We start from the raw sequence: 25,619 nt of genomic DNA, 5'->3' as shown, positions 1-25,619 counted from the left end.
ACTTTGGCGTTTATCAATAATTGTTTATTAAATACTTGTATGGCTGGTTTCGCCAATTACAACGAGTGTACCCCAAGTTACATTATTTTATTTTGCGTTAGCCCCTTATGTCAGGAAGCCAGAGAATTTGTGTGTAAATACAGTAATCCGCTTGTCAATTAAATCCAAATAAATGGGATATTTCTGAACGCATCCGAAAACTAAAAAAAGTTTTTGAAAAGTGATAAAACATGCATTCAAATTTCAATATTAGAAATACATATTTAATTAAAAAATATGTATATATTTTAAATAAAACATTAAAAGTTTTTTAAATGGCTCACGCGCATTGATGTAATAAGAGATTAGTCAATGATCACGTGGCATTTTGTCTACACACTGAACCAAAATTACTGATAATAAAGAAAAAACACATTTATTAAACAAATATTATATTGGCAATACTCTTATCTCACTTTTTTTATAATTTCACATAAAAATAATTCACAAAAAAAAATTTTCGTTCGGAAAATTGCGGTCGGAAACTTTGGTTTCAATAGGTATACAATTTAATTGTTATTTTCTTAACTTCTGTTTCCTAATATAAAGCTTTGTGTTTTCTCTCTCTAACACCCTTTTGGTCATATTTTTAACTATGGCGGTAAGAGACACACAACAATTACTATAGGGCCAGATAAAGTGTTCCGAAAAGCGAACAAATTGACTATACGAGAAATAGCTGTTTGTTTCCAAAGTCGAACAAATTAGCCTGGGAAGTTAAACTTAGCGAAACCGTACTTACGTTCTTTCATTTTACCAACGGTTTTCGGCTAAACGATTGTTCAATGCTGATAGAAAACTAAAATCCACTATTTCATTGGACATTCCTGTCTGTAATGTATTATCAATACTGTATGAAAACTTTTCAAGTTCCATTGCTGATAGACAACAAGTTGATTCGATTTATACGGTTTTTGTAAAGCATTTGATAAGATTTGCCATAAAATTCTTGTTGATAAATTTTCAAAACTTCAGTAGTAAATTACTATGCTGGATTAAGAATTATTTATCAAAACGTGTACTAACTGTCTGTATCAAAGAACACTTGTCTTACGATTTTTTCTTTTTGTTATACTGTATATTTCAATTTCCTCTAATTTTATGATTCTATTTGTTATTTTATTTTGTATTTATACGTTTTTATTACTAGGTGCATGAAAAAATTTGCTTACATCTAAATAAAGCTTCAAAAACAAACAAAAACTAATTTCTCTCTAAGCCGATTGCCGTTTCTCTCGAAGTCTCTTGAAAGATGACTCTTATTGGGACAACACATTACCAGAAGCTGTTATTTGCAGTTCAGCTAGGTCATTGAGGTATTTGATTGCCACTATCGTAGCGTTTGGTCAAATGACCGACTCTTTAACGAAGCGTTCTTCGAATTAAATAAATAAGTAGAATTACTTTCGGATACATCTATTATGGATTTTGCATTACCGATGCCAACCAATAAATATAACAAGCTGGAATTTTACCAGTACCAAATACACAAGAGAAACGTCCTATGATCAAACAAAACTGTTACAATTTGTAGCTCAAGATGAACATCAACCAAAAAAAATAGTCGATGCGTTATTAACATCGATTGATATCTTTGATAAGAACGAAGGAAAAATGTTTTTCCTTGATGTTCCAGGAGATACGGGAAAAACATTTTTAATCGCTCTGTTGCTAGCCAAAGTCAGATCTACTGGTAAAATTGCATTAGCTGTCGCATCATCCGGCATTGCAGCAACACTTTTGGAAGGAGGCCAAACCTCAACTGCGATATTTAGTATCTATTCAATGACTTTTTCAATAAGTCAGAGGGTCAAACATTCAATGTTGCAGGTTTAGATGTGAGAGTTGAGATTTTTCACATAACTATATGTAGCCCTTTCGCGTGCAACTTCTAAGCAAAATCTGTTGGTGCTATATATTGAAAAAATACGGCTGTAAACGTTGTAAATAAAGACATTCTGTAGTTACTGGCAGTTTGATTCATGATAAAACTTTGATATTTACAGCTAATAGATTATGATAAAGTCGCTAAATCGGTAAGCTGTGCAAAAAATATTTACAATAAAATATTAATAAAAAATAAAACACATTATCTAAGTAAAATGGTTTAAAAAATTATTGATAATATCACTTTTTGGAACTATAAACTGTCAATTTCAAAGCGCCAAAAAATGTATCCGATAGTAGGTACATGCGTATAAATTGCTCGGACACTTTTGACGCCACATTAGTACCTACATTGCTCCCGTGCGAAGCCGGGGCGGGTCGCTAGTATATATATATCTTGATTGACATATATTTATACATATATCAATTTATAAATATATATATTTTTTGGTAGAAAATACTCACTTTGTGGTAAGAAATATTGATGGAAATAAAACAATTACTTTGTTTATAACTTTTTTGAAAATTTATTTCCTATAACCGACTGTTTTTGCTTAGTATAAGCATCTTTAGGTATAAAATTAAACTTAAAAATGAAAATTATTTTTTTAATATTGTGTAGCTGGACATCTCGACCCAAGAATTCCCTAGTAAAATGAGAGGCTTATTATTTTATTGTAATAATCTATTTTTTTGGATAAATAAATGAAAAGGTCTGAAAAGTTATTACAGTCACAATAAATCATTTTCGTTTGCCCTTTTGATTGCATTTTTGGTTAAGAAATCGAACGCTAGGAGCACGGTATGTGAACTGGGCTAATGATTATTTTTGTGGCGTCATTCATCTATTTCTGCAATCTTCTACTTCTGTGCAGAGTCCATCGTTGTTGACGAATTCCGTCCCGCAGTCGCAACCGGCAACGCATACCGGGGGACAGACTAGGGATTCTTCGTCCTTATTTTCACAGGGAGTTTCGCAGCCTCCGCATGAATTGTAATGTTCATTTGTACCGCAAGACTCAGCTGAAATAAAAATATATCAAGCGTAATGCACAAACTATTTACAATGGGATTTGTGAACTGAGAGTTTGTGTTGAAGGGAGAGTGTACAAAAAATTAAGCAAAAATCTGATTCGTGAATCGAATTGGATAATGTAACACCGATTGGGAAGGTTTGAGGTAGATGTAATCAACATATTGAATAAGATGATGACAGGGATTCATGGATAGTTTTTAAAATTAAAAATGGGGTGATAAAACGTGAAATGATAAAATAGGTAGTATTCATATCAAATAAACATGATCTATCACGGAGATTTGGGTTCCAAATTTAAATGCCAGTTATTTATAATGTTTCGTTTTCTCATGACGTCTACGCGCTCATTTTATACCGCCTTGCAATTGCTTCCATTATGACCTGCCATGAAATTAAAACTGGTAACGATTTTTGTCATTTAATGGCAAGTTTGCAAAAAAAGGAGTTAGAATTATATGACTTTATGTTAATACTCAGTGTATTATATATTTTCGGAGCGATGAACCTGAATTGGCGCTGAGCGAATGAGGTATCTGTTTTAGGAACCAAGCAAGAGTAAACAGGATAATAGTTGCAATAAATTAAAGAACAATTAATCTTTAAAAAAAAACACTATTTCAAGTGATCCAGTTATTAATAAAAGTGAAGTAAGAAAATCCATAGTTGAAAAGATATATACCAGTGTAACAATAGTTAAACTAATTTGTATTAGGTTTGTATAAGACCTGTCATAAGTATGAGGTGTCTATGTTAATAGTCAGTCGTGAGTTTATTGCTACCCACAAAATTAATTGTACTTGGAATAGCTGTCAGTCATTCAATGATACTTATGAATGAAAAATAAAAATTTTTAATAAAATGATACATATTATTATGTTAGCTAACACCATAAGATATCTGAAGAAAATAGTTTAGATGTAGTAAAATATGATATAGGAGCCATTCAGAAGAATGTTATCATTCCTGACATTGATTATTGTGTTTGAGGTATGTTATAAGAAGTATCGAGTAAGTATATAGAAGGTATTTCTTATAAGAAGGCTATAATAACATACTATTGCCGTGCAATTGAACACATCAACTACTTCTAAGAAAGCATTGCCAACTGCATGTAATCTAGGTATAAGCGATTATCTAAATAACTCAGTCCTGATATTTGTGTTGCAATTAAAAAGAGTTTTGGATCGACTAGTTTTTATGGGTATGTGGAAGGTAATTAGACTTAATAAATCAAGGCTGTCTATAAAATCAGGGCTGTTATGATACGAATGAGGAAAGGGATAAATTAACAGATAATAAAAACTAAGGATAAATTAGATGTAAACACAAGTAAATTAACAGATAAGAAAAACTATAATAAGCATAAATTATGTGTAAATTAGCAAAATTAGTAAATTAGTTTATAATAAATTAACAGATAATAAAAACTAGGATAAGGATAAATTAAATGTAAATACAAGTAAATTAGTTTATGGTAGTATGGTACATTTAAATTACTGCTCTAGTAACCTTTTCTTGTACAATCAAACACAGATAAATAAATTGCAAATAATTCAAAATAGAAACATGCGAGCAGTATTGAATTGTAGTAGGTATTCTTAGATAATTAATATGCAGAAAAAACTAGTTATGTTAAGTGTGAGTTAGCGTATTATTTACAATACCAAAAAATAAGATGCTCCCGAAATACATGTTTAAGAATGTAAATTTTAATTTAAAAATACATGGCTACCCATTAGAAATTGTGGAGATTTTAGAAATCAGAAAACATATTTGTCGGGAACCCAAAAAGATCTCTGTTTTCAAGGATTCAAGACTTTCAATGAACTACCGACAAATGTTAAAGAAGCTAAAAGCCTTGCTGCTTTTCGTGGGTTATGTGTAAATGCTATAAGAATAAGTTCTGCATGCAGTGTAAAATGTGCCTAAATAAACAAATAAGTTCTTAGTAGTTAGTAAAGGTTTACACTAGATATAAAAATGTAATTCTTTATGACCAAATAAAAACATTAAAAAAATAACCGTTATTATTTTAGCATTTAATTCAATATTAAATAGAAAATACATACTCCCAACAGATATTTGATCAGCCTTTGCAAAAAACAACGAAAAGTGACCAGCCAATATTATGGTCGACAGTAAAAAGATTTTTGAAGACAACATAATTTTACGAAATTTAATAACCGCTTTTTTTTTTTTTTTTTTTTTTTTATTGTTATTAAGTTTAATTTGTAGAACTCCATTTTATTTTTTTATTTTTTATATATACAATAATATTATTATTGGGTTTATAAAAACAGTTTATTTTTAAACAAGTTCTGCTGTGTAATTATTATTACGCGTGACAGCTGTTTCGCCCTCTGAAGGCATTATCAAACTGTGGGTAGCCCACTTACAGACGATAAATTTATATTATTTCTAGGTAGGTATTTTAATTTCATTTACTGATTTCTTAATTGATTTCTAAGTAAAATATCAAAAATTATTAATGGTTATTACCCCAGCAAAGTTTCCCCAATTAGTGTAATGTTTAAATTTGACTGAATGTCTTTATGTTAGTTATTCCCAAACGATGACTCATAGGGTTATTTTAATAGCATAATTAAGTACTTCATAGTGCACTCATATTTGCATTAGGTTTGAAGATATCTAGTAGGGGTGAACGAATTATATTTGTTTGTTCATTAATTAGAATAGCTTTTGGATTATTAGAGTTTTTGTTAATTTCTAACTGCTCTAAAAGATTCAGTTTACGGCCTTTATTTTGTATGTGTAACGGAGTTGGTTTATTATTATCATTAAGTGAGTGATTTTCATCTAGGAGATGTTTGGCAAATTGAGATTGTATTTTATTATTATTTTTAAAAGATCTTATATGTTCTTTAAACCTAGTGTTAAAGGACCGGCCCGTTTGTCCAACATAAACAGCGTTGCATTCGTCACACTGGAGTTTATAAATGCCACTATTTTGTAATTTGAGTACCTTACTTTTTGAGTTTTTAAGAGATGATCCTAAGTTGTTATTTGTGCGGAAGGCAATATCTAAACCACACTTTTTGAGGACTTTGGCAATTTTATTAGATGTCTGTCCGATGAATTCTAAACACCCGAATTTATTATTCGTCTTATTATTAGTCGTTGGGTAAATTAATTTAAGGTTATTTTTGTGTTTGTTATTATTAATTATTTTTTCAATGTCTCTACCCTTGAAGCCATTATTTTTAGCAATAGTTAGGATTGTATTTTTTTCCTTCTCGTATGCTTTCTTGTCAAGTGGGATATTAGTAAGCCTATGTACCATTGAGTGGTAGGCAGATAATTTATGTGACCATGGGTGTAAAGATTTATAATTAATGGTCGTATCTGTAAACGTAGGCTTACGGAAAATTTCAAACGTATGTTTATTATTTTCTCTACCGAAACAGCTGTCACGCGTAATAATAATTACACAGCAGAACTTGTTTAAAAATAAACTGTTTTTATAAACCCAATAATAATATTATTGTATATATAAAAAATAAAAAAATAAAATGGAGTTCTACAAATTAAACTTAATAACAATAAATAAATTGAAGGTTGCTGATATAGCTACCCAAGTGATTTTTTACAGACGATTAAAATTAAAACATCGGAAAATAGTGCAAAACCTTTGGTTTAACCAAGAGTGTTTGAAGTTAAACGTGATCCCCAAGTACGTGCATATTTCTACCAAAAGCAAATCCTCGGCAGCCATAAAAACTGTGCATCGAGCGCAGAGGATATGGTTGAAGGAGGAGACTAAGGAATGTTGTCGGAAAAGGGACACAATACTTCACTACATCAAGGTATTGCATTCGGAATTAACTTTTAAACTGTCCCCTCAGTCCACTTCTTGCAGAAATATTCATGGATTACATTGAAAAACAAATTTTAAATTCAATCTTTAGCAAACACATAATATACTATGTTCGTTATGTTGACGACATTTTGGTCTGTTGGAAAGGTACCAACAGACAATTAGATCTTTTTGTCACATTTGCTAACTCCATCAACCGTAAAATCTGCTTTACGGTTGAAAGAGAGTGTAATAATAAAATTAATTTTTTAGACCTAACTATCGGTAGAGAAAATAATAAACATACGTTTGAAATTTTCCGTAAGCCTACGTTTACAGATACGACCATTAATTATAAATCTTTACACCCATGGTCACATAAATTATCTGCCTACCACTCAATGGTACATAGGCTTACTAATATCCCACTTGACAAGAAAGCATACGAGAAGGAAAAAAATACAATCCTAACTATTGCTAAAAATAATGGCTTCAAGGGTAGAGACATTGAAAAAATAATTAATAATAACAAACACAAAAATAACCTTAAATTAATTTACCCAACGACTAATAATAAGACGAATAATAAATTCGGGTGTTTAGAATTCATCGGACAGACATCTAATAAAATTGCCAAAGTCCTCAAAAAGTGTGGTTTAGATATTGCCTTCCGCACAAATAACAACTTAGGATCATCTCTTAAAAACTCAAAAAGTAAGGTACTCAAATTACAAAATAGTGGCATTTATAAACTCCAGTGTGACGAATGCAACGCTGTTTATGTTGGACAAACGGGCCGGTCCTTTAACACTAGGTTTAAAGAACATATAAGATCTTTTAAAAATAATAATAAAATACAATCTCAATTTGCCAAACATCTCCTAGATGAAAATCACTCACTTAATGATAATAATAAACCAACTCCGTTACACATACAAAATAAAGGCCGTAAACTGAATCTTTTAGAGCAGTTAGAAATTAACAAAAACTCTAATAATCCAAAAGCTATTCTAATTAATGAACAAACAAATATAATTCGTTCACCCCTACTAGATATCTTCAAACCTAATGCAAATATGAGTGCACTATGAAGTACTTAATTATGCTATTAAAATAACCCTATGAGTCATCGTTTGGGAATAACTAACATAAAGACATTCAGTCAAATTTAAACATTACACTAATTGGGGAAACTTTGCTGGGGTAATAACCATTAATAATTTTTGATATTTTACTTAGAAATCAATTAAGAAATCAGTAAATGAAATTAAAATACCTACCTAGAAATAATATAAATTTATCGTCTGTAAGTGGGCTACCCACAGTTTGATAATGCCTTCAGAGGGCGAAACAGCTGTCACGCGTAATAATAATTACACAGCAGAACTTGTTTAAAAATAAACTGTTTTTATAAACCCAATAATAATATTATTGTTAATAACCGCTACTCAAAATTTTAAACACACTTATAACAAATATCAGACGTGAGTGACTAATTGGTCCTTTTGCGAATTATTATATTAATTTCTGTAATAATCTTATCTGAAGGATTTAATAATTATTATCTTTGTATTTTTTCAATAATTCTAAGAATTAGGATTAAAGAATAAAAATAAAATAAAAAATTATCAGTGAGAGATTAAATTTTATTATTTAAAATGCACGGCTGTATGCACTCAACGACAGTTGGCTTTTGAATGTCAGTAATCTTTTTTATTTGTAATGTAATACCCACTAAACAAATAAATCATCACCAAATTAATATTTCATGTCATGACTTTTTATCTACATTTATTACTGAGTATTAAATTTAAAATTTATATTATTAGTTAAACAAAAAATAGCCTATCCTCACCATAAAGAGACAAGGCTCTAGCTCAATTATAATTTAGTAATTTATAAAATATTGTAAATATAAAGAGACAAGGCTCTTGTGTTTGTGAGTGAATTCTAGCTCAATTATAATTTAGAAATTTATAAAATATTGTAAATAATAACCTATGTTATTGTAATAATGAATACACATTTTATTACGTAGTGTTGTGGGCATTAGTGGCAAATTCTATCAACCTATGATTTTTAATGTTTATTTAATACAAAATAAAGCATCATCCCATTGCAGATTATTTTTATTCAAAATGCAGTGTTTTGCGTACTTAATTCAAATTAGTAGTGATTTTTGGTGTTAATGCAATTTTTCAAATGCATCGTTCATTTTTTTAAGCTTAATTTTCAGTAATACTTATATAATACAAGATTTTTTAAATTCAAGTTGTTTTTTTATCTCTCTAATCTCTAGCAATTATCTCACAAAGTCTTGTTAGTAAAAATGAAAAAGAGCTTAAAAAACATAATGGTATAATCCCTTATATTGACGAAATATCTACAAATATATCTAGAATAACCAATAACGACAAGTGCAGGACCGCATTCTACAATGTAAATTCTTAAGTTAATATCCTAATTATTAATAAAGAAGAGGGGAAAGCTAGAAACCTCAAGAGTTTACCAAGGTAATTGTGCCAATTGTCCAACATATTATATAGGACAAATTGGGAGATCATTCAAAACCAGCATTAAAGAGCATTTCACAAGTGAATGATAACGGAATTGTCGAACGTTGCATCACACCTAATAAACAATGAACACTCTTTTGATAGAGTCAGAGATGTTGAAGTTCTCCACACCTGCAGCAAAGGACTCAAATTAGATTAGGCTATAATCCCTAGAAATAACCCGCCTAACTAAATAAAAATAGCCAAACTTTGTCATAAATAAACAACTCGAAGCAAATGTCAAATCTCCGCTCCTATATCCATTGTAACTTGTATCACATGTTCTAAATATGTATTACCTTTATATCGAGTCCATTAAAATATTATGTCTACACCTATGTGAAATATGTGTCTTTTTAAATCTTACTTTAAATACTCCAACCGAAAATTCCAGGAAAACAAAATTATAATAATAAGGTAAATATAATATATGACATTTGATATTACATGACATGCATGACATCGTGATTGGTTTATTTATGATGTCGATGTTGACCTTAATTACTTCACTTGTGCAGTCGTTGTTTTGAGAAATACGAAGTAATATTATGCCTTGAAAAATGCCTGAAATTGTCGCGTCAGTCGCGGAAAAACGTAATATAATTGCATTTAACTTAACTAGATAGTGAGAAAAATTAAAGTAGCGAATCATCGTAGATACTTATGTTACATTGTATGAAACTTTCTTATACAATATTAACAATTTTCAATAAATGCCGATTTATCGGCACTGAAACTGAAACTGAAAAAATTTCTTCTTTGCTTAAATTATAAAAAAAGAACTGTACTTCATCTTCATTATAAAATTTAATTTAATAAGTACAAGACATGGGCTAGGACATGACAACATTAGTTTCAATTCAAAATTATATAGAAGACATTCCTAGTGTGTACTATGTATTCAGTGCTCCATTCAGTATAATCATTACGGCCGCAGTACAAGGTATAAACGGATTTTTTGTAATCTCCATGACAAAGAAGGACAGAGCTCAATAAAGACATGATTGACTCGAACTGGTGCCAATGTACAAAATGTTAAAATTCCTTTATGAAATCGAAAAGACAATTATTTTGTATTTAAGATGTTTTTGTTTCAGCAATTTGTAGAGAGGTATTTGATGGAAGATAATTAAAACTAATGACAAGTCCATTTTGAGGATCAGGCGTCTTAACATTTTTTTTTGAGAAACATGAATTTCTAAGGTCCACTTTTCACACACATTCAGCTACCGTTGCACAGTTCAAATCTTTTGAGCATAATTTATTACTCAAAGATTGAATGCTTTATTCAAGTTCATTAAAATAAAAATATTATGGTATTACGAAAAATTTTAATATTAATTTATTACGAAAAATCGACTTAATCTTATTTATCTACTTTATCTTTATCAGATACGCATTATGATTCGACAAGTTTATCAAATATTTAATCAGGCAAAATGCATTGCATACTTAAATGGTGAAATAAAGAATTGCCGTTTTATCAACAATATTACAACTACTTAAGTATACTAAATAAAAAAAATTATGGGCGTTCATTTATTATTTATTTATTCATTTTCGGGAACTCGACAGCTTACATTTAATCAGTTTGTACATAAATATTATATAGTAAAATAAAACCAATTATGGATTTCCTCCTTGTGACTTTACGTATACTGAGACATATTATGGAATAAGTAAATTAAATTTGTGAGAAAAGAATATGAATGAAAAAATTTATGCAAAACAAAAGATTATATAAAACGAAAAATGTACACAACAATACATTTATAGCCATGGAGAGAGGTTGTTGATATAAATCAAATCATAATAGAGATATAAACAATAGATACATAAACATTATTCACAAACCATCAGAGAAATATTCTTTTATCGACCTCTTGTATTTGATAAGTTCGCAACTGAAAATATCAACCTTGGATAATATGCTATTGTAATTATTACATTACTTCATACCAAATTGGAATTCAAGTATTTAATTCCAATTTGGTCTTCGATTTTTAATTTGCTCATAGTTATTTTTTAAGAAAAAATGTTTGTTTATTATACGCTATCATATGGACAGTAAAGAAGAAAAGAAAAAAAGAAAGTGTCGCCATCTCTGTGATAATTCTTTTTTCAAACTTTCTTTCTTCCAATCTTTATTTTGTCAGAAGTTTAGACCTTTCTTGAGAGTTGATGAATTTAACAAAGTTTTGATATTATTTTATACTAGCCCAGAAGTGATTTTTTACAAAAACGGCGCTATATAAATTAGCCAAATATTATTATTATTAGCGCAGACCCGTGAAAAATCAGGATATTATAAATTTGTTTTAAAATGAATAAAAAATAAAAATTTCAAATTAAATAAGTCTTATTTTTTCTATAGATCTACTTCAATTTCGGTTTTGTGTTCGCGAGTGAGTGAGTGCAAATCTTGAAAGTGAAAATTAACCCACTTTTAAGAGAACTGCATAAAATAAAAAATGTATTTTTCCTTCATGAAGCCCGCAAAAATAATTAATGTCTACCCGATCTTCATGCGTGAAGCCAGACATAAAAAAAAAAAAATAAAGTGAAACTGCTCGCAACCGTCTGGAACCAGTGAGACTATGGCATCCCTAATTGGGGTATCTTGTGAGGTTGAAGGTAGTGGGGGGGGGAGGAGATGGGAAAGAGGAAGGTTGTGAAGTAACTGGCTATTCAGATCTGGTCACCAAACACGGCAGAAGCCGTTTCAAGCAACCTGCGCACGCCGAAATTTAAACCCGCGACCTCCAGCTTGCTACCCCTTACCCCTTACTCCTCAAACATGGAGGCATTATCACAGTAATTAAATAACAAAATTAGATACAAAGAAATACAATTTTAACAGTTAGGTAGCGTGTGGTTTCACTGAAGTGCGTCCAGTGGACAAACTTGTGATTTACTGCGTTTAGTATCGCACATAAGTCCGTCGGTCAGACAAGCTGTCACGCTTTTGAGATGTGCACAAATCATTCTCGAGCAAAAACCAAAACTCATTTTCTGAGTTTTTTTTTCCATTCGCATCTACTAAAAAATATTTTCTATTAATTCAATTCACAATGCATTTTCTATCCGAAAAATTAAATAAATTAACGTCAAATAAAATAAAGTGAGACAGCGAACGCAGAAACACATAAGCATATCGAGGACAACCTAGTGACATTACATATGTCTTATTCTACTACTCTGCTCGCTCGTTTGTTCCTCCTGAAGTAGAGGAAAAGTGGCTCATTGACTGGGCAAAGTCTGGGCATGACATCACACGATTTATCTGTCGGACATTCATACAAAAATGCTCGTCGCTCGTCTGTGACGTCATGCTTGCCACGGACATGCTCGCCCGTCAATGGGCCGCTACTGGTATCGCGAGGAACGGGTACAGAACCGAGGGGCGTTCCTGTTTCACCCGTACACATATTATTTGAATTGCTTTCTCTTTCTAATGCATTTCGTTCGATTTAGCTATGAATGATGTTATATGAAGACATTACATTCATTCACACATATTCGTTGTGGCTATTCTTTTCTTATGCGTTTCGTTATTCGATTATAGTCTAGAAACAAGAACGTGCCATATTTTTTGTTCGATAAATATGAACATAACATGTGTTTGTATATATGTCAATGGTTAGGAAAGTCTACAACTAAATCAACGCACTGAATAAAGATGCTCTTTTTACACACTGCTTAATTCAAGTACGTTAAATTATCAGATCTAACTTTGCGAATAAGATAAAAGTTATTGAAACGATGCACGGATATTGAATTTATATTCAAATTCAACACTGAATGACGCGGGACGGTAGATTTGGCACAAAACAAAATAATAATGTCAGCCACACACGCTGGAGAAATTTTACATTTTTACCTGAAAAGAACCACTAAAAGTTGGAATTGCAATAAAATAATTTATTATTTTACTTATACTGTCATGTAGTTAGTGCACTTTACTCCCAGACACCCTGTATCTTATCTTGTACCGGTAAGAAAGAGATCCTGGGTTCGATTCCCAGTTAGACCGTTACCTTTTTATTTTTTTGTATCTTGTTCTGTTTTATATTTAGTTTTGATTTATTAATATTATCTTCTTCAAAAACATTATTTTTACCGACACATACTTGAAACTTGTATCTTTTTTTCAGTTTCAAATAATTGTGGAAAGCACGCAATCTTTCTAACTCGAAGAACCCCAGGCATAAGTGCACAATCAAGCGAGTTCCGGTTTACTGGTCGCTCGTCTGCTGTGTAAAAACAGCGCTATTTCGGGCCGAGACTGTATGGCAGTCTGTATGGGAGTTTGTATGGGAGTCTGTATGGGGAATGGGAGATTGGAAGGTCCAGACAATGAGAAATTTGATGAGTTTTTGCTGCAGGAGCCTTAGTTTAGGGCCCAGATCAATCAGTGCAGTGGGAAACGTGACAGAAATACACAAGTCCGCGCTACTTGCTACCTTCGACTGCACAACTTTCTTCTTGGTTTATTGTGAAATTATTCGTTTAAAATATTTATTTTCTTATTATAATAGAACATGTTATTTTGGTAAAGTGTGACAGAATGCACGGATGAGTGGGAATCACTTTTAATATACGGACATATACTTTAAAAAGGAGTTACAAATCTTTTGTTATACAGACCTCACTAGGTATAATATCCGTTCTGAGATATTACATATTACGATGCTTTTGTTTTAGATTCTTCTGTGGAGATTTAATCCTCTAATATAAAAACGAACAAATAGTAGATCTTAGTTCGCTGCTTCTGTTAATCGTGTTTTTGTCTGGTTCGTGTAAATGTTATCATTTATTTTCCTGTTTGTTTTTTTATGAAATCTCTTCCTACTGATTTGATCCAGTTTTTGTTTCTTTTTGAAAGCTGGATTGTTTTGCGATTTAATTATGATCGGAATAATACTATACAATATTGGTCCTCGGTAGTCGGTATAGTGTCCTTTTTTTCCAAAAGTAGTGTTCATCGCAAATATTAATATGCTATGTGGGTTCATAGTTCTGATTAATTTCTTGTAATGAATTTGTTCATAATGTGTAACAAATCTAGCGTACTGGGAATAATTTCTAAAAAGTCATTCGCCCTTTTTAACATGTGTGTTCAAGTTCAAAGATTTTCTGATCAAAAAAAATCATATATTTGAATTGATTACTACTACTGGTCGAATTAAATAAATTTTATCTATTTGTTTTTCGCGATGACTTCAACTTACGGTTGCACGTTATAGTTGACTGTTGAATGACGTTTGCTTTCAAAATGCCATGGATTTGAACGCTTATATTTCTTTGAAAATTTTGAATTTTATAAATTAAAATATCGAAATGAGATAATAGCGAATGAGTAAGGTTACGTTTATTATCCAATCGGTATGCGAAAGAAGGAGATTCGTACGAGATAAAATATTGGTGATTAGTCATGTATCAGAAAGATGAAATCATTCATAGTGATAATAATATGTTAAATGCGCGATTATGCGTATGTTGCCGACATTTGGTACGCTCGTCGGCGACGCCAGTCTCCCGCGACCAGCGGGTGCCACTCGCTGACGAGACGGGGCGTCACTTTGAAATAATGCGTGTTCCTTACATCAAATGCTACGTATAATTAAGAAAATGGATGATGACATAATTCCGTTATTTAATTAATTCTGAAGTTATAAATTGGGAAGGGAATTCTACTACCGATGATGTGAAGGGAACCCAATAATGAGTTACAAAAATGTGGCTAGTTTTGTGGCACCGAATTTTCGATATAGAAATAAAATCAGCGAGGAATGTTTATGAGGAACCTTTGTGAAACACTGCCAATACGTGGTTTTTGTAGAGAAATGTAAAACCCACAATTTCAAAAACTCATGGTGATTGTTCACTTGTTTATTCTTAAATGCATTGTTAGAGGACACATTCTTTATTTAAAAAAAGAAGAGCTTTCAAACAATTATTTTCAGTGTCTTATAATATTTGGTCCACATTTTTTTTTTCTTTTGTATTATATTTGGTTGTTATTTGAATCATATCACGCTCTCGTATTGGACAACAGACGACAATTTTTACAATTTTTTGTATTTCTTTGGCATTCACTATGTAACAATTTCTAGACATTTTTTTTGTTTTTAATGAGTTTTTATTATTCACAATGTACATTTTTTACGTATAATTTTTTTTTTTATAAAATTAGCGACCGGTTTCGACACGTCCGTGTCATTAACTAGTTTTAAAATAGCTAGTTAATGACACATGAATAATAAAAACTCATTAAAAACAAAAAATGACAATTTTTACGCTAATACAAGGTGTCCGGGGGCAAAGTACATTTACTTAAGAATGTGATTCTACAAGACAGTGCAAGTATAAAAGTCTTCAGGTAAATAAATATGAATTGTTTACAAATAAAAATTGAACATATTTTTGTATACGAATAAAAACAATATAATAAATAAAAAGTTATTTATCTTTTTTAATTCTACCATCATGTAGAATGGCGTCCCGAAGTTAGTGGACTTTACCCCTGTGTTTATCTTCATATCTGTGTATGTTGAATTTTCCTTAATAAGGTTTTAGAGGTGTAATCTAAATATAATACAAATACCTAATTTTTACTTAACAGAAAATATTCACAACTTTAATTTTCAATTGAAACATTAGGGTAAATGATAATAGTATGAAAACAATATGATGGGATGAAGTTATTTGAGTTTCCCCACAATATTAAATACCTTTTGATTAAAAAATTAGTACTCATACGAAAATAAAATACTTTGTATACACCACTTTTAATCATTAATAATCCACACGTTTCAAAGCCATTTAAATGACGCCACAAAAGTAATTTTGCAACTATTGGAGATATAATTACTTAATTTTGTTGGATATTTTACAACTATTAGAGACATAGTACTCAGTTTGGTATTTTGCAACTATTAGAGATAAAATTAGTCAGTATGGGTTGATATTTTGCAACTAGTGGAGATATAATTACTCAGTTTGATTGGATATTTTGCAACTATTGGAGATATAATTACTAAGTTTGGTTGGATATTTTGCAACTATTGGAGATATAATTACTCAATGTGGTTGGATATTTTGCAACTACTGGAGATATAACTACTCGGTTTAGTTGGATATTTTGACAATGCCTCAAATTGAAGTTTTGCGTGAAAAAGGCTGATCAGCCTTTTCTCTTACGTAATACCAGTAGGTAATTAATAAACGTAAACAGGCATTATGGACACCATACCATAGACAGCCCATAACCAAAGAATGCCAATGAACTTTCCCACTGAACGCATACCTGAAAAAGATTCCCTGTATAAATAACTTTCAATATTACAGCCAATTATACTGTTAACAATAATCAAAACATCCCTTGCGTATAAGGCTTGCATTTTATTATTTTAACAATCTGTTTCTATAAATCATTTCTTCAAGCAGACCAAAATGGAATGAAACTATTAAATTAACCAACAAATTGAATAGATCAGATCTTATCAACAACAAATAATATTCAATTATTCAATTAAACCTCGGCACCGACACAATAAGATGATAACTGTCACGGATGATAAACTGGCTCGAATCAAAGTTTAATTAAGTCCATCATCTCGTACAGGCGAGGGAATCTCGGCATCTAGGATTATACAACTGGGATTCAGCAATGCGATGAAATAAGCTGGAAAATTTTACGCCATAACGATGTTAATTTTATTATATTATTAGTGCTCATGTTTATTTTGTATGTGAATTCCGCTCGAGAGTCCCAACCGTCTTCGAGAGTGAGACTATGGCGTTCCTAATTGGGGTAAGTTTTAAACCTGAAGGAATTGGGAAGGGTGATACTGAGAGTATCTTCAACCCTGTAAATATAGACAAAGTAACTACACCTTGCTATGTAAATACTTTCATAGTACCTTAAGTACTTGTTTTGTACTCTTGTTTTTTTTTATATAAAACTAGCTGACGCGTACCCGGTGTTGCTCGGGCACTTTTGAATGGTTTGGGGTAAAGTTTTGAGGCACTGGTGCCAAAACACACGGTGGTAAATACGCCAAACGCGCATCCAACACGCGTCCACGGTTGACATCTGCCATATGAGAACGGGTCGCTTCGGCTATGGAACAATCTCTTCGAGACCCATGTTCACTCCTTCCTCTCCTCAAAAATACCCTACACACAGCATCCCCAGAGATGACATAGGCCCTAAGGGAAATCATTTTCCTCAGAGCCGAGCCTAGCCTAGGTATGGAGTTAATTTAAAAAAAATCTTTTTTATTCAAATATGAACTTTTGAGGTAATTTAAACATTGATATCAACCTTGTCGAAAATTTTTTCACTGTCAAAGTATGTGATAGCTACTTGATTTACTTTATTAAAAAATCTTGATAGTAAGTCGGTAATACTTAGCAGGTTATGTTAAGTTACTGGGCCTGTTTATGTGGCGGATGGTCATTGTTTGATAATTCATTAACTCAACGTTTCTTACTATGTCGCTTATTGGTCCTTCGAGCCGGATCGTATGAAGAATATTTGGGGTTTTTGAAATGATTTAAATCAAGTAGTTGAAAACCTTAAAGTGCAATGAAACACATCCTCTCTACAATTCAATTCCGCTGATCTAAATCTCCATCTACATGCAGTTGTACGGCGGTGTGCGGATGTGCGATGTAGTTGGCTGGTTGGTTGGTTGGCTGGCTGGCGACCCTCGCAGCTTGTAGCCTTGCACTGACTTTGATCTTAATGGTCCGGCCAGCGCCTTGTGCAAACAGATCACGTCTGCTCTGCAATCCGAGCCAATTTATTCCTAGGTCCGCCGCAACCAGGGCTGCTTCTATACTCTTTTACCAACAAAAATTAATTACAGATTTTTAAAATTTAAATGTGATTACAATTTATTTGGCCAGCTATCGAGCTTTGTATCAGGTAGGTACTTACCATTCTATGGATTTTATTTGTTTAAGTGTGATAAATTATACCTATATTACCTATGAGACATTTCGATGAATCACCAAATGAAAGCCATCCATTCCCTTCCTTTAAAATGATCCAGCTAGAAGGACCAATAAGCGGTTCAATAAGAAACCTGTTCGAGTTTATGAAGCATCCAAGACTATCCGCTGGATAAATAAGCCCAGTAACCTAACATAACTTCATATTTCCTTCATAATAACTTGCAGGGACTTAATTAACTGTGATGCGATGATGATGAGGAGGCTGCTTGATGAAATTGAAACGAAGAGACAACAATACTAAAATTAAATACATCACATGCATGTTAATGCTGTGGGTATGAAAAGCATTACTTCACTTCAGTGATAAAAATTAAGTTTTATTTCAAATTCGCCAAATATAATCAAATACAAATATAATCACACGACTAAATATGTAATTAACTCCCTATAATAGATCGCATATACTCAATACAACGCGTTACCTAGTAACCTAAAACTTCCAGTAACAAAGAAAAATATATTGGAAATTGCTCTTAAAAGATAATGAAGTGAAGTAAATTAAATTAAATTAAAAGATAATGAAATAAATAAGTGAAGCAAACTGTGTATTTGAATGTACTTATTTTTATACATAAAATTAACTTAGGGATGATGTCTAAGGAACTGAAAAGAAAAATAAATTACAATTACGAGATACACGGACACGGGACGAGAAATTCTAAGCAAATTAGATTGCCAACAAGAAAAAAAACAAGCACCCAAAAATCTCTGATGTACCAGGCCGTTCAACTCTATAACAAAATCCCGAAGGAAATTGCTGTGATAGAAAATATTAATAAGTTCAAAAATGAATTAAGAAAATATGTCTATCTCAATTATTAATGTTTCTTTTTTTTGTGACTTTAGTGAAATATTTAAAGAAAGATTATTTTTGCCAAACAATGTACATGTTTATATGTTTATAAAACTATTAGCACACACGAAGATGTGAGCTAACTTAAGATTAAGATTAATAAATAAATAAATATTTCCTGAGCAGCATTATTAACCACACAATCCTCTTTTAGAACTCTCTTACTCTAATCATTTTCAATAATTGTATTTAGTCTCTCTAGTGTGTTTTAAGCTGTATGTGCACTCTTCATTGAGCTTCTTTATATATTTGTATTCTTATGTAAATATAGTTTATTTTTAATTGTATAATTCATTGGGAATAATGTATTTTAAATATGTTGTGGTTAAAATCAAACAGATTCCTGATATTATTTACAAATTTATTGTCATTTCAAATGCGGCCCTGTTTAACCGAAGACACGATACATTCCCAGAATTGAGAACCAATGACCATACTAACTCAATAATTGCATACTTTTCTGCGTTCTCCAGCGTCAAGTCTAATGAAGTTTTTTGTGGGGGAAAATTATCATTGATTTGAACATGAATTCGGATTGCTATTTGTGTTAATTGGCAAGAGCGGTTCTACCCATTTTAAGAAAGCCTTGAATTTGATCTTATCGAGATAGCCAATTTAAAACATACATGGAAAATGTACCATGTATTCAATTTGTGCTTTAATAACTACAGACCTAAATTTAATCTTTAACGAGATTCCAATTAACGTCGGATTACGTTCATAAGAGTATTTTAGAATACACACATTAGGTAAATATTGTTTGCATAATATCACCAGGTCCAGAGAACCAGTCACCAAGTTCCAAAAACCAGACACCAAGGCCTAAAAACCAGTCGCCCAAATCCTAAGAACCAGCCACCAAACAAACAAGTCCAATAACCAAACAAAGAAATTTTCTTTTTTATCATTAAAACATAACTACAAAAATGTTTATAAAAACCCGCCAACATATTTCAAAATGTAAAGACATGAAGTTTAATCACCTTATCAAAATTCGGATTTATTGAAATTTAACTATCATTTCCCTATCTTTATACTTCTTATTTATAGATGATTTAATCGGTCTACTCTCCCAACTAAATGAATATCTCCCCACAAATATACATTTTAACCTAAATAACATGAAACAAAACCACTAGATTTTTTTTATGCTTCCGATTTTGTTGTCCGTGTTAAATCTTTCCCATAAGAAAAACTAACCCTTCCACTCACTTTTCCACAAATGATCAGCTAGTCAATCAACACTATGCAAGTGCATTATATAAATAAAATAAATACGAAACATTACAAGAACAACAACACGTCAACTCACCAGAGATCTAATGGGAAAAAAAAATTCACCGTCTCCAGATATTTTCATATCAGAGGGTTCGGCTCGGTATAACTTCTAACGGGGCCTATAAATCCTACTGATCCCTCAACATAAATATTTAAAAAATCTTTCGTTATCCTACATGTATTCAAAATGACCGACTTTTGCATCTTTATATATAATTTTTTTGATAGATCTAATACGCCTATATTTTTAATGAGAGAGCTAGATATAATGCCAGTAGCCGAAATAACGAATGGTAATATTTTTATAGTCTGTGAATGCCAAATTCTTTTTATTTCGTTTCCTAAATCTGCGTATTTTATTATTTTTTCATTAACAGATTTTTGAATGTTACAGGAATTTAGTAAAAATAGTCATTACTATTGCATCATTGCGAAAAAGCAATAACACAGGGGTGACTTTTGGTAAAAAAATATGCGACAACTTTTGCTCAAAGACACAATCAGACTTACTTATAAAGATTCCCTAATACGCCACTGCAGCACTGGTTTATAGAATACTTACTGTCCTGCAATTTCAATTTCTGTTGTGTTTTAACTATATGTCTGATTTTTTTTCTTCTTTTACACACTACAAACTTTATTTTTTTTTGTTCAAATATTTATCTAAATTTAACATAATCCAATCTGTCAACAAAATTGAGATGAAAGAAAACAATATTTATAACCATGAATGTATTTATCATCTTATCATATTATGCATCATCAAATAAAACGATATTTATAACCATGAATGTATTTCTCATCTTATCATATTATGCATCATCAAATAAAACGATATTTATAACCATGAATGTATTTATCGTCTTATCATATTATGCATCATCCAATAAAACAATATTTATAACCATGAATGTATTTATCATCTTATCATATTATGCATCATCAAATAAAACAATATTTATAACCATGAATGTATTTATCATCTTATCATATTATTCATTATCAGAGAAAAAAATAAAGTTTGTTTCGTAATTAAACGCAGTTATCGACTCACAACCATAAAAAAAGACTAAATTAAACTCAGATTAAAAATATGTTTAGCATACAGAAAATAGGCATTATATGCACGTGTTTGAATTTAAAAAAAAATGTACTAGAGAGTAATAATAGGAAGTGAGTATTTCATTTTTCCGAAATGTAAAATAATTATTTCGTTCAAATTAAAACCGATTGTTCACTTGGCGGATTATTCGTTTCTTAACGAAATAGCTTTTAAAATCCATTTTTGGAAACTGAAAAACTTATTTCTCATTATTACTTTACGCTTTAAAACGTTTTTAAAATAAAATGTAATCATTAAGCGTGTCCCTTTTTCCTGTATATTTATTAAAAATATTTTTATTTTCACGTCACATTTCAAGATAAAACTAGCCGCCATTTTGTTTGTAACTCTTAACGGAACCTACTTTATTTGTTTGAAGGTAGTGAAGATCATTACATGCTTCATTTAATTCAATCACACAAATACCACACACAATATGAAACACCCTTCCATCTGCATGCTTTTACTCTCATTCCATTAAGTATTCCTTCCTCGTACCGCTCACTTCATCTCACAATAATAATAACACACTACGGCACTCTCCCTAACAATACGGGCATATCCTTCATCCCTTCTGCCTCCTGCTACCCGGGTGCTCCTGGCCCGGTACACACTCACACACCCACACACCCACAACACTCTCTTCTTCTCCTTTCCCTCCCTACTTGCCCGCAATGGTCCAGTCAGCATCCTGGACAGACTTATTAGACAAGATGAAATAGGACACAGGGTTGAATCGGCTGAAGTTAGGATCTACAAAGCCACTACTTCCATATTTAAGTAATCACCAGGTTCGTGGGGTGAAAATTTTCTTAGCTAGGTGGTTAATATGTCTGCTCGCCTTTAATGTGGCGGGCCAGATATTAAGAGAGTGGTTGAGGGAGACCTTTTGACCTCTCCAACACGACTCTCTCGACCGATCGCCATGTACCTCAGTGGAAGGGATGAATTCATAAGTCCGTCACTAGTGGACGCAGTAACCTTCAAATTCCTACGCACCTCTCTTACCTTTTTCCTTCCCAGAACTTCTTCTCCTTCCTTTTCTCTTCATGGGCTATGAAATTTTCTTCACATAATAGGTAAATTTTAGACCTAACTAAAAAATTATGATTTATGCTAATGCGTATTTACGTTAGCATTTCAATTCAACATTAATATTTTACATAGAAGTTTGACGTTTGGCGTTTCGGAATGTCAATTCATAGACAATACCAATGTGTTGGCAGCATATATGGATTTCTTCTTTATTGCATTATGAATATCGGTATGGCGATCAACAGCGTGACCGTGCTCGGGAAATAAGTATAAAATCATCGGTAGTTACGCCTATCGATTCGATATTGTTATAGATTTCACTGACACTGATACTGTTCGAGTCCCAGTTTCTGTATCTTTATCATTTACATTAAGAATAATATATTCAATAGGGTGATTACTTTTGCTCCATATGTCTTATTTATTTGTATTCTGCGTTTGTTTACTCCACAAATGTCAAAACCGAATTGACATTTGGCGCCATTTGCAAAAGTTTTAGCGTTTTCCAATAAGGTCATTATTTTTGCCCCACCCTGTAGATTTTATACTGACAACAAATACAGACTGAAACCGAAACAACTCAACTGAACAAAAAACACCTTGTAATACGTTTATAATTATTTCAGAAAAATACTCAATATATTTATAATTAGTTTATATTATCGTACTACTAAATTTTTATCATACGTAAATGAAATCGTCAGCAGGGGAGATCCCATTGAAGATATCATTATATTTTTAAAAAATCCTTTTGTAATACTTCTTTTATTTCCGGTACAAATTAATTGTAATTTATCCGACGGTGAAATAATAAAAGATCGTAAAACGCCTTTTCAGTTGATGCCTTTAAAAGGCTCTACCGTTATAAGAATATACCAGAGCAAATAATAATACCTTCTCCCACATTCATCTTGTGAGCTCAGCACCTCACACAGCTATCAATGCTCCTTAAGACAGCTGTACATCCTTGTTTGTAAGGTCCATCAATCGTTGCAATCAACACCGTAATACCAAGACCCGTTGGAGTCCATAAATTTAATGAATAATCCACATTAAAGCTGCGTGAGAATATAACCAGAAACTTCCTGACTCAAATTCAAATGCTTTCATCAATAGGAACGTCATATGATATGACAGCAGTAAAAAAGCTTCTAAAAGCTCTAACTTAAATCATCAACAATCGCGGCTTCCAGGTGTAATAACTTTTCACATCTGCATATATCAACTGAAAATGGCTAACACTCAAGGATGCACTGAGAAAATTTTATAATATCTAATTTATTATGAATCTCTTCAATTTATTAATAATACAATGATAACTATAGTTAATTTATTAATAATATAATTATAACATAACTATATTATGTAGTAGTAATCTAGGTAAATACGGGATTGCAGGCTTTTTGCAGAACTTGTAGTAAATTCGTAATAATAGCTGTTTGTCTTGATAACATATAACGACGAAATGCGAAAATGATAGGATTTTTATGAACACGTGTTCAGACATCGTGACATTACATTGGTATTTTACTAAAAGTTTATCAGGAAGCCTATTATTTTATTCATTACGGACATTCATAATAAATTAGCAATATTTTACATCATTAGACTTCTCCTTGCGGATTGTTTCGAGGTTGTAATATTTGAGTTCTGTGAAAGTCATATTCAAGTTCTGTTATTTGAAAAGTACTGTGAAACAAGTGGCCCATGATTTAATAATAATAGAACTTGAATAGAATTTCACAGAATTTGAATAAATTGTAAACTTGATAGATAATTTTTTAAATTCTGTGAAACAACCTGTCCTAAGCCATGTTAGTTTTTTTAAAGGTAACTTCTCCTGTCGGTCCGGAATCAGTGATACTATTGCAACCCCAATTGGAGTTTATTGTGAAGCTGAAGGGAGTAGGGAGAGGAAAAAAAGATGAAAGTTGAGAAGTACCTGGCTATTCAGATTCGGTCATCAAACACGGTCAAATCCAGTTTAATGCATACGATCTTTCGACTTGACTGAATGGTTGTATGACCTGGGCAATATTCAGAATAGCAAGAAAACGTGCCACAAATATAAGATACGTATGTTATTTTATGTTGTTGGTGTCCGGAAGGCGAAAACTCTCAGTAAAAGCTGGAACTAGTGAATGTACATTATAAAGAGAGGCTTAAAAAACTTGAATGTTTTTTAATTATGTTTTTTTCCCTACTACATAAAAAAATTAGGAGATATTAAATTAAAAATGTTGTACCTACCACAAAGCCGACTCAAAATGTGATGTTGATTCACATGTTTTCCGCTTGTATTTTGAGTTCCCGGACAACGTGCATACATAAAATTTGAAATAACACAGATTAATTTTGTTATTATAATAATTATTTTTTTAATAATAACAAGACATCTCCGATGGCATCTCCGTTAAATATTATGCAAACCTACTTAACACTCCTATAAGTTTTACAGGCATCTTACATTAGGGTACATATACATTTGCGAACCGAAACGCGAACCGTACCACGAATTACGGGAAAGGAACGAATCAAATGCAAGCGGCGTTTCGCGCCATTTGCGGTTGCTCCGTTTCTTTCCCATAAGTTGAGGTTCAGTTTGGCAGTTCGGCTCACGGATTTATACGTAGCATTAGCTTCAATGATACATAACATGAACATGAGTTGAAACTACACAAAGTCATAAACGCCCAACAAAAATACAACACATCAAAAGTATTCAATAAATACCTTCTGCAAACTACCTATGCTACATAGTATCCCTTTGAAAATATTAATTACTTACTCTTAAGGCGATGCACTACGTCGTGAAATATTTTAAATCGAGCCACTATCAATAACACTCCTTACGTAGATGCCGATAAGGTTTAAATTCCCGCTTAACACCATCCGCCTGTTTGATTTATGCAAGAAAAAAACATGTCCAAAAAGTGACTTTTATTTTATTTTGTGTATGTTCAAGCATAAATATTTAATTTTTTTCCGATCACTTT

The sequence above is a fragment of the Hesperophylax consimilis genome, chromosome 5, assembly GCF_061612785.1.
Source record: "Hesperophylax consimilis isolate HC1 chromosome 5, BYU_Hcon_1.0, whole genome shotgun sequence".
In the NCBI taxonomy this organism is placed as follows: domain Eukaryota; kingdom Metazoa; phylum Arthropoda; class Insecta; order Trichoptera; family Limnephilidae; genus Hesperophylax; species Hesperophylax consimilis.
Note: the sequence above shows the minus strand (reverse complement) of the source record.